The 10,024-nt window shown below is 41.8% G+C and overlaps 1 protein-coding gene across 2 annotated transcripts in view; it reads right to left on the bottom strand.

Annotated features, from left to right (window-relative positions):
- Positions 1-467: 467 nt before the first annotated feature.
- The window catches only part of LOC307026110 (N-lysine methyltransferase KMT5A-like), a 161,126-nt gene continuing 151,569 nt past the window's right edge, over positions 468-10,024 (bottom strand). The window contains exons 10-13 of one of the 2 annotated variants that reach the window (XR_013804331.1): positions 1,997-2,380; positions 1,540-1,666; positions 1,200-1,280; positions 468-905 (exon numbers count right to left, since the gene is read on the bottom strand). The gene's annotated coding sequence lies outside the window, so the exon portion shown is untranslated. The remainder of the gene's footprint in view (positions 906-1,199; positions 1,281-1,539; positions 1,667-1,996; positions 2,381-10,024) is intronic. The other variant, XR_013804332.1, reaches the window with a different exon arrangement.

The raw sequence follows: 10,024 nt of genomic DNA, 5'->3' as shown, positions 1-10,024 counted from the left end.
TACGGTTAGCATTTAGCATGTGGCTAATATACGATTTCCTAAAGAGGTGAATTGAGTAGCGAAATGACCTGGAGTGGTGCAAACCGAAACCTACTGATTTAACACTACAACTATAGATGTCAAGATACTACCATGCTGAATATTAAATGAAAACTTACAGTTTATTTGAATACATTATTGTTTACAGACGAGAGTAGCATGTGACAACATCCGGAAACCAAACCAGCCGTGAAGTATTTTCTGTATATTTTGGAGTATTGATTACAGCGTTTAGAATGTGTTACATGAAAAGTAATGAAAGAGAATATGAGGAGAAAAGGCGGGTTAAGCATATATTGAATGTGAAAAGTACCAATCCTCTGTTTAAATGCAACAACGGACATTAGAGACGAGGCGAGCCGGCTGGCGGGGAGGAGCCAGCAGAAGATATATAGAGCAGCACCGGACGAGGGATTTGCCCTCTTCTCTTGTTCATGAGAGCCAGATCACAGCTGTTTTCTGCCTGAAAAATATTCTGTCTGTAACACTACCGCGCCTTTTTTAAATTAAAGTATCCCATTTGAATCTTCTCAGAGACTCCATTTAGTCTCATTTTAAAGCTTCTCTCCTGGACGCGAGAATAAAGAACATATTTGACAGTATCCAGTTTTATAACATCCCAAAAGTCATGCATGTTAGCTGAAATAGCAGGGCACTGAGCATTAATACTGAAAAATTACAATTAGGTAAAGTAATTTAAATAAAGGTAAATGTTATCTCACCTAATAACAGCCGGCTCGTGGCAGAGGCCACACAGGGGATGACCAACAGCCTCTTTTTCTAGAAGGCATTGTAGGTGGTGTGGTCTCGCTTCTTTCCAGCGCTCTGAGGCTTTCTGCTGCCGAAAAGACCAGGATGAGGCAGAGCTTTTTTGAGGATCAGGAGGAGGACATGAGGAAAGAATGTCAGAGAGTCTCTCCATATTATTTGCTGTGAACAGAATGGGAAACTTTAACTGTAAATGACTATATTTAAGATGAACACTAAAAATCAAGGATCATTTCTTTGCTCAGTATGGAACTGGCCAATATCTTTAATTAATTACATTCCTCGTTCGAGTCCTGAACTGTCAGTTGTGTATAAGGTTATTTTCTCTCAATAACACAATTTATTTAAAAATTGATTTTAGTTTTAAACTTAAAGCCATTTTTGTGATTTACCAAATTCGTGTTGTGCTGAAGGTTCAGTACGCAGAACCTCCACACTGGAAGACTGGAAGCCCTCAGTCGGGGGGGATGTGACTGTAAAACATCACACAGAGGGTTAACAACAGATAACTGATGATTTGTATTATCTACCTATTGTTTAAAACCTTGTGAAATTAAATAAAGCATAGTTCTTATGACACCACAGTGGGAATGTCTCCGACTGTAGTGTCACTATGCGTTTATATATTGGAATTATTGTAGACCCTCAACAAGCAATTACTGTGTTTTAATTCGATTTTCCAACCATTTACTTAGTAAATTTATAAAAATGTAAAATAATTGGGATATCAACCTGTAGCTGAGCCTTGGCGTCGCCCTCCACGCCTCCCTCTCGGCTTGCCACGTCCTACACAGCCCCTTTTAGGGGACTGTAAAGTGTCTCCTACAGACCGTGCCCGTTTCCTCTCCTCAGCTGCTTTCTGTGACCAAGTAACAACTCATGTAAGGTTGATGTTGCTGATGAACTGATACCATATGACAGTGGACAAATAAAAGTAAATTCATTCACTTGAAGAACATTTTTGCTTCAAGTTTTTCCTACCATATACAACTAATGAAGTAATACAAGTTGAACAAGCTTTATTTAGTAAGCCTCTGCCCCCCATGTTGTAATGATGAACCGTTTTGCAAAGGCCCTATACATTGATCCAAAATCCAGTTACTCTTGGCCTGTTCAGCATTTTTTGGATAACAGATAGTGCCAAATTCAAGTGGGAAATGAATGAGGTCATATGGGTTAAAACACCAACCTTAGCTTCAGTTAGCATGTGTTCATGCTTCAGCTCAAGACCCATGCGTTTCCCTTCTTTGAATGTGGGATTATTGGGGTCTGGGTTGTGTTTTGTTGCCATCGCAACACAGCCAGCCAGCCAGCCAGCCAGACAGACAGACAGACAGACACAACAGATATGCAACAGCTGCTGTATGAGACAAACAGAGATAGATAGACGGATTGTAAGATTGAGATGGATCGATGAAGAAATAGATAATGAATGATATAAAAAGATAGAGACAATAACTATAAGAAAGGTAGGTAGATAGACAGAGAGATAGGTTGAGTTTGGCTCTTAAAAGTGCAGTTGGTTTTATGATGGTGTAGATCAGTGTATGGGTTTGTGGTGTGGGTACAGGAGCTGCAGGAGAGAACAGAAAAAGTGAATTATGTAGTGAAACTAGTTTTTTTAAATGCACATTGTGACGGTTTAACTACTTTAGACAGACTGAGTTCATTTACGTGTTTCCTGTTTCATATGCGTAACAAGCACATGGACGTGGACTATGCCCCTCCCCCCAAACATATATTAAAATGTCGGCCAGCGTTAGTACTGTCATGTGTAAAACAAAAGCGATTAAATATATAACTCACACTTTAACACCGACGTATGTAGCCGTAATTAAGACAAATATTTTTCACACACCACTTATGAGCTGATATAAATGTAGCTAAACTAGTTTAAGCTTATGTTGAACGTGAGCTAGCCAGCTAGCCGCCCGCAAGAATAATTTCACATTAATGTTGCTTTGCTGATTATGGCGAAAGCATTTCTCAGACTTAGAACAGTTCAGTATGTATGATGAACCATGCGAGTAAAGGCTTAAAAAAAAGCCCCAATTATTAAATCTAAGCAAAACATGTATCTGACTTTAGTGACCCAACTTAGAGGATGGATCGCAATGCCGGTGGCAGCGTCTTTGGCCAATAGGTGGTGCTCTGAATTATGTAATTTCCTGTACCGATTATACAATAAAAAATAATACATTTCCTATATTTTGACACGATAACTCTTTAATAACCTAAGTAGCCTCTGGACAAAAACAAAAAAGTATATATTGCCTTATAAAATGCAGAAAAGTTTAAACATCTAACATGATAATAATAAATAAAAAATAATTATATCTTAAACCAAAATAAACAAAATGGAAAATTAACCAACAACAACAATTTAACATAAATAAAACAAGGATTAAAACAAGGATAAGTTTGACTCAATGTTGTGTAAAGTACCCGTTATGGTTGAAAAATATTTTTTTTTATTTTTATTTTTTGAAAATAATACAGCTTCCAGCTTCCCGAGACACGAAGAGGAGACACGAACAATTCTTCCACTTAAAATGCGTTTAAACTGTGTCAGAGAGATGTTTAATCGGTTCATTTTAATTGGTTAATAATTGGTGTTTAATACTGGCAACTTCTAATTGTTGGGGGGGGGGCGGCGTTCGATCCAGTTTCGATTCCGTAACCTTGGCGCACTGCCACTCCAACATCCAATCCCGACTTGAAGTTTAATCACGGGGACTGTAGTCCTAAACGATAGCTGGGGATTATGGGTAGTGTAGTGTCTTCGGCCATCCTAAACTCGATGATGCTCGAAATGTCCCTTATAGGCCTACGTCTGTTTCCGGTTATTTATATTTTGAAATTCAGTTCCTGAAGGACGGCAAAAAAGCCAGAGATTATAGAATTGAACAAATAAATAAAAACAAGGATAATTGTGTGTTATTGTTGACTAAATAACAGTGTGTTATTTTGAAAAGAATAACAAAATAGAAGGAAAAATGAGCCCCATTTATTTTCCTCACAGACAGCAACAAAAGTCCGAAATCATACGATTTTAAATAAAAGCAATAATCGTGGCTTGATATTGAGTAAGAACATGTTTTTGCGAACCACACAGCTTCCGGTCTTCCTATAACACGTAATGCCATGAGACTACCAACAGAAATACATTGCTTTTAAAATCGTGCTGTGCAACACGAAAAAAAAGGGGAAAGACTACCAATACAAATACATTGCTTTTAAAATCGTGCTGTGCAACACGAAAAAAAGGGGAAAATCGTGTTGGTGAACACGAATCAATAGATTAAAAATCGTCTTGGTGAACACGAAATGCCGTGAGACTGGGTTGATATATATGCACAACCTCACGCTGACCGAGGAACAAAAGAAAGACCCCAATTTTTTTTTGGATGTGTTGGGGGATTATTTCAAGCCGGCAAAAAATGTTATTTATGAGAGATACACGTTCGGATGCTGCAAACAAGGGCCGGAGGAGCCGATCGATAGCTTTATAACAAAGCTGAGGGAAAAAGCATCATCATGTGAGTACCGTGACCTGAAAGATGAACTGATTAGACAGGGTGGTACTCGGTATTGCCAGCGAGAGCACCAGACGGCGACTGCTGCGTGAACGGGACCTAACGCTGCCAACAGCTATGGAGATTTGCCGCCTTGCAGAATTGACGGAGTCACGCATGAGGCTTATTGAGAGCCCGCAGGCACAGGCGGACAGTATTAATGCTATGGTGAACAGGCAAGGTGGACGACGCAAAACACAGTGGAAAATAGCAGAAAGAAACACAGCGGCTGAGAGAGAGCAGCAGTGGACAAACGGGGCAGAGAGCAGTGCCCACCCTATCGTAAGACCTGCCGAGCTTGTGGCGTTTCAAATCACTTTGCAAAAGTATGTCAGGCCAGCAGCAGAGCAGAGAAAACAAGAAAAGTTAATGTTGTTGACGATGTCCAGCAAACTGAAGGGGACTCAGATACAAGTGAAAACCTATACAATGTCACTGAATATGTGGGGAACGTGAAAGCACCTGGACGCAAATGGTTTGTGCACCTACACCTGAATAAGAGAAGACAGTTATGTCAGCTAGATACATGGGCCACTTGCAATGTTATGGGCCGCCAGTTTAAACAGAAACTGTCACCAAAGACAGCCTTACAGCCGACCAGAACAAGGCTAAAGCTGTACTCTGGCACATACATGCCATCCCTGGTGAAATTTCACACTGACTGTGTGGTCTGGGGGAAAACACACAGACTTGTGTTTGAGATAGTGAACACCAAACAAAAGCCCCTGCTAGGTGGTGCTGCATGCACTGATCTGGGCCTTGTGAAATTCACTATTCCAAGAGAACTACTGCCAGCGGAGGTGAACACTATTGATGCAAGCCAGTCTATGCCACTCACAAAAGAAATGCTACTGAAAGACTTTCATGATGTTTTCCATGACCCGATCGAGTCAGTCCCAGGCAGGGGCGGATCTAGACAAATATTCACGGGGTGGCAAGAGGGTGGCAGGAGAATTTCAGGGGTGGCACCCCCTGGCAGAAGTATATGCTGATTTAATCGCAGTCATATCAATCAATGTTAACTTGGAAAGCAACAATATTGATATTTTAACTCAATAACATTAGGTGACATTATTGTGGCACATCAGTTAAGCCTTAAATATAAATATATAAGGTGGCACACTTAATTTAATGCATTTTAACTGAATGAGTTGGTTTAACTCTTAGACCAGCAGGGGTACCAAATATGCAGACTGCTGCAATAAGTACATTAATTAACTGTCTCATCGATGTGTGTCTGTATGAATATGATAATATTAACAATCATATTATTCCTATCAGCTGTCAATCACTGTTATGATTCACATATTCAGTGTTATTATTAAATAAATTATATTTTTTGGAGGAGATAATGATGAATGTTCCTCAAGATGCTTGCTCACCCTCCTTCAAATTTGAAAGACCAGTAATTACTATCATAATTCAAAAGAATCAAAGGTACAGTTCAGTGCCCCACAACTTCATTGCAAACAGCTACAACCTTGCCTTTACATCAGAAAGAACAAACATTAAAGAAATGACTAACTGCATCAGTTAGGGTTAAAAATAAATTGTATTCAGCTAAAACATATACAGTACATATATAATCATCCAGTGGAAAGTCCTTACCTACTGGCCTAGTTAAATCAAAGTGGTTACTTTTTTTTGGCTGGGCAGTGAAGTTTTACACACCTTCTTATTTGACTTTCTCAGGACTTGAAACTGTTTTTTGGGGGCAGACCCCCACAAAGAAGAAACATATATTTACACATGTAAGGTCATCTTCTTAAACAGTTTATTATTCTCATCGACTCATCCGTGAGCAGAGCATCAAGTTGGCATGTCTGTAACAGCTGAATGTGGCGATTACCATCTTGATCAGCAAAACGCCACACAAACTTATTAAGATTTAAAGCTAAGGTGCGTTTTGATTCAATGCTGAGTACAGCCAAACTTGACAGGCTCTTCTCTGTCATAGTAGACCGCAAACAGTTGCGGTGCCAGAGTATTTGTGTTGGGTAATCTATGGTAGGGCTAACCCATACAGTGGTGGGCAGTGTGTGAAATACCCGTCAATAATCGGGGGGTCCCCATCTCCCGTTTATTGCGCAATATACCGGTCGAAGATTTCTCAATATGCAGTAGGCCTATACAATATTTCATGGATGCAATCCAAGACAATCAGTAGTAGCAGCGTTTCTCAACCGGGGCGCTGTCAAATAATTATATATTCTAACGTTCATATGAATGAATACGCGACCATTAAAGAACCATCTGTTTTCGATTCTATGCGAGGAAATGGGAGCAGAGCTGGTCTCAGACGCACACACACACACACACACACACACACACACACACACACACACACACACACACACACACACACACACACACACACACACACACACACACACACACACACACACACACACACACACACACACACACACACACACACACACACACACACACACACACCAACTTGAACACCAAGGCTAATTATGCTTTTCTTCTTAACCCCGGAATCCACACAGGACATACGCACACGCTCATCTTATGCACAGCAAAGATCGAAAAAATTGTCTTTTACCTTAAGTGAGAATAGACCAAAGATGCCTTGGCTCGACTTCTTCTCGTTGCCGTCCTGGTTTCCAAGAAGAAGAGAGACGATGTCCTGCTTTAATCCAGCTTTTCACGAAAGGCACTGGGTCGAATTTGTCCAAAGGGGGTCCGTTTAGGTCCACAAACAGAAGCGAAGACAGGCTCTCCTCGCGCAACCTGTTGCGGCTCTGGTTGTCGGTGTTATTCACGGCGGAAAAGCCTCTCTTGCACTCAGCAGACGTGGGGAGGTAAGTGCAACTTGCTATGCATAGCCGTTCCAGTGTTTTGCCCGGTGGAGTGCCCTGCAATTTCCAGTCTCTAAACTGCCTCACGGCGTCCCCAGCTGGTTCTCCGAGCGATTTAGCCAGACAGTGTACTTCTTGTTCGCCATACAAAGTCAAGTCTTCCCGCTCTCCTGGCCAAAAGCGCTTATCAAGAGCTTTGAGCGTCTGGACCAAGCTTGACTCCGGTAAGCGCTTGGTTAGAGTAGCAACCACCGATTCATAAAAACGAGGCTTGTTTATTTTCCCCCTGCCTTCTGTCAGCTCTACGTCCTTAAAAAAGCCCGATGAGACGCCCTGTTCAGCCTTCTTCGTTGATCTCCCCCCGGTCGTCTTCATGGCGGTCAAAACATTGATGGTTTGTTTGATGTGGACACTTGAGTCCACAAGTGTCATTTCTCTTCTTTGCAGCTTGAGAGACAGGCTGTGGAGTTCACGCAGGATGTCTTTCATGACAGCCAAATCTTCCACGAATCCTGAGTTGGTTAGGTGCTTGAGAAGTCCCTTGTATTTTTGCCTCTCAAGATCATTACGTGATGCGTTCTCACTGGATGTTTTAAAATGGAGTGCTAGTGCGGGAAAATCTTTCCATACAGCTTTTACTGTTTTAAAGCTGCTGGCAACCCATCTGATTGTGAAAATTTGACCTATTTTAAGTATTTCCATGTTGAGCTCGGCCGCTGCTTCTTTCAGCAATCTGGAATTCCTGGTTGACTGATTGTAGAGTGAGTATAAATGTGAAATAAATATCTCAAAGTGATTAGTGCCACCGAAATCTTTAAGAGCATCTTTGACTGACAGTTCTAGTCTGTGCGCCAGGCAGTGTACAGACTGCACGTTCGGAAAATTGTTTTTGAGTCTGACGACAAGCCCACTGGCTTTTCCCTATTAGGTGCGTCTTCAAAAAGTCATCATCCATTCCAGCTTTATATAGACTCGCCATCATCGAGTTATAAATTGATTCAGCATCGACCCCATCTGTGAGTTCCACTATATCCAGGAAAACATTATCTACATCCCCCTTACCACTGACATCACATCTTACGTAAATGATTAGATAGGGACGACCGTGAACGGTACTTTCATCAATTGTGATTGATACCTTTGAATCCATTTCTTTCACATTAGAGACGAACTTGCGGCGCATTTCCTTTGCAATGTGACTTATTATTTCTGCGCATGCATGGTCAGATTTGTGGATATTCCCAACTTCGGCTCCATTCAGCTCCTGCATTGTCATGAGGGGGTTGAGCTTTTTATAAGATAGCCTTTCTTTTGCTACGGTGTAAGCTGTTCTAAACGAGACTGTTGTTTTCTTGAGTAAATCGGACTGTACATCAATAAAACAGTTTGGGAGGGTTTCTTTGTCTTTCATCTGTACTATTTCCACTGACCTTGTGTGGGCCTGGCTGTCCCTGTGTTTATATATCTTCTTTCGTAGCTGTTTTGCATCAGGGCTAGTAACATCACCATTGATCCATTCTTCCGAGAGGTGTAAACCCGGTCCCTTTTCTGAGAGTAGCAAAGTTTTTGCTTTCCTACACACTAAGCATCCTAACTTTCCAGCCTTAATGTCAAGCCAAGGGTTGCGGTCTTTCCATTCGCCCACCTGCTTCGTTGTCCAACCACCCGGCGGAAAGTCACTAGCAGCAGTAGCAGCTACCTCCGCAACTGCTGCGTCTTCTGAGCGCTCTGCCTCAACTTCACCTCCTTCTGGGGAGTGACTGGGCGGGACAGGAGCCCCCGACTCGCTAACGGTTCTGGTAGCGAGTGCTGTGCTAGCTGCTGCGTCATCAGCATCATCTCTGGGTGTCTCTTGGTCATCTCGTGGTGTCACTTTTTTGGATGTGCGCGAGTGAAACACTTTGGTTTAGCTTTCTCTTAGACATTTGAGTCCTCTAATGTAACGTCTTTCTCTCCTCTTTGCCGCATGGCTAATTTGCATAATTTGTGTCCGCGTCACGCAGCGTACCTGTGTCACGCGGCTGGCTCTGCTTTTGACAGCCAAAATAGAAGTTATTTGTGAATAAATGTTTTGAATTATGAATACTGGACATAGTAGGCTTAAAAACATTTTAGTGACCATTGCAAGTGACAAATACATATTATAATTTCAGACCCCCCCTAAATGTTGCTGTTAAGGCTTTCAGGGGGGCTCAGGTGTTAAACGGGGGGGTCGAGCTCCCCCGGACCCCCCCGTATTTCGCACACTGGTGGTGGGGCTCAAGTCAGTATTTGCAATGTAATTACATACACGCTCCCCTTGACAGTGAAACGCCACTCGTGAGGTTTAGATTATTTCCCTGTCTCAATCCAAATTGAACTGTATGAAATAAAAAGGCACATTTGTCTTGTAGTAAATAAAAAAGGCGACCTGGAGCCAATCCTGCAATTTCCCCACAGGTGAAAGAGTTGAAAACCCAACCCCTGCAGGGGGGTCTGGGGGGATTGTCCCCATGGAGATTTTCTGAAATACTAACATCAAATACACATTCTGGTGCTCTCTGAGAAGAAAAATAAATACATATATATTACTACACAACGTATTTAAAAAAATGAATGCCATGTTACTTTGTTCTGAAAGCTGAACCTGCTGCTCCTCACAGAGAGGAGAGGGAAGAGGCTGTGTGAATGACTTTACATTGTGGATAAGGGTGGATAGCCCCATTGTTCTGTTTGTCAAAATGAAAGACAGCCACACACCTATCAATCATCAAACCGTGGGGTCTTATAGTCGTACCGATGTATATAGAGATGTACTACAGCAAAAGTATTCTCCGT

This window comes from Notothenia rossii, assembly GCF_949606895.1.
Source record: "Notothenia rossii genome assembly, chromosome: 12".
Classification (NCBI taxonomy): Eukaryota; Metazoa; Chordata; class Actinopteri; order Perciformes; family Nototheniidae; genus Notothenia; species Notothenia rossii.
Note: the sequence above shows the minus strand (reverse complement) of the source record. Positions and strands in the feature narration are given on the sequence as shown.